Raw genomic sequence first — 1670 nt, forward strand, 5'->3', positions numbered from 1 at the left:
ATTTATAAATTACTATTACTTTTCATGTTTCACGCTGACCGATGTCTCCCTTCACCCACTGGACTTTTTCCAAACTAAAGAAAAACAGAAAAGGAAATAATCCCAGTCATCTTCTTTAGTCCAAATTCCAAACATTCCCAGCTGGATTCATCTTCAGTTACAAAGTTGTATAAATAAATATCTAATACACTAGAAGAACCTATAGATGAGTGTTTATTTTCTCAGGTGGAAGGCAAGAGATTAAAAAAAGTCAAAGCAATGGATGAAATCAGCGTCCGTCCTTATGGCTTACAGATGTACCCTGAACAGCCGGGGAGCTGGAGGGGAATAAGAAAAATCCATTGACCTTTTGGCAGAAACCTAGACAACATTCTAGAAAGGGATGAACTTACTTGGCAAGCCGAAGTGACTGCCGAGGAACCAGTCCACACATGCTCTGGTTGGCCTGAAATACACTTTCCTAACTCAGCTGTAATAAATTCCCAAGACTGTCTCAAGATTGGAGTAAGTGTCCTTCCTTCGTGTACTACAAAGGGGCTTCCTCAGAAAGGGGTTAAGAATGTGATACATCTCAGTGAGAGAGGCTAGAAGATGTCTGAAGGAGTACCCAGGGAACCCCCATTTGCTCTCCCCTCTGCAGCTGGCGTAGGTCAGGTTCGTGGATCTCCTCTCAACTGTTTCAAGTGCTCCCACAGTCCCAACATGGCATCTGTGCTTAAAATGCAATCACTCCCCAACTCAAAAAGACTCCCGGCGCCTCCCATTCTCTTGTCTGTAAAACCTCAACTCTTGAACTCGGCTTTCAAGATCCTGCTGTCTGAGCCCACAGGCCCTTTCCCACAACCCTGAACCTTTCCCCACCCCACCAGATGCCAATTTCCAGTCATGCCTCTGGGCACCTGCAGTGTCCTCTGCCCAGAATCCAAATATCTTGCCGTTTCCTGACTTGCCAAACTCTTTCTTCAAATCATCTCAAGACCAGTCTTGCCTCCGAAGTCTCAGTCAAGTCCATAGGGCATGCTTTCTGCATTCACCTCATACGGAACTCGCTTTCTGTCTTATCACTAGCTGTATAATATGGCAAAATTGGGATTGGGGGACTTGTGTCTACTGTACCCCATTTCTTTCCCCTAACACCCCCAGGTGCCCAGGAGCATGTCTTCATCATCTGTATCCCTCCAGGTGTGCACTTTCAGTGCTTGCTGGACACTCACTTGTTCGATGGGTGTTTCTTGAATTCATTCGTTTTCACAGCCTTTAGTAGCAGAATGTTCTTCCTTCTCTCCTCTGGTAATTACTTTTGCAAGTGGCTGCTAAATTGACATTATTCATCTCCCACTATAGAACCATAAGGGTTCCTGCAGGAATGTGACGCAGTATTCCTTTCTCTATTCCCTCTCTACTCGGCTAAGGAGAGCACTGAGTAGTGTCACTCGGAGCCTGAGGAAAGCCCCCCGCCCCCTCGCTGTCGGGAAGAGATCTCTACCTCAGTGGTACCGCCCAGCCACTCAGTTCATTCGGCACTGTAGACATGCACTGTGGGCTTCAGCTTGGGCCCTGGGCCTCCTTCCCCTCAAGTAGGCTCTCCAGCGGATGTCAGTGCCCAGAAACACATAAGTGAATTCGAAGTACTTGCTTACAAGTTGCAGCTGTCTCTGGGGAACGGGCTG

This window comes from Echinops telfairi, unplaced genomic scaffold (assembly GCF_000313985.2).
Source record: "Echinops telfairi isolate 266 unplaced genomic scaffold, ASM31398v2 ScPeMD7_53;HRSCAF=182, whole genome shotgun sequence".
In the NCBI taxonomy this organism is placed as follows: domain Eukaryota; kingdom Metazoa; phylum Chordata; class Mammalia; order Afrosoricida; family Tenrecidae; genus Echinops; species Echinops telfairi.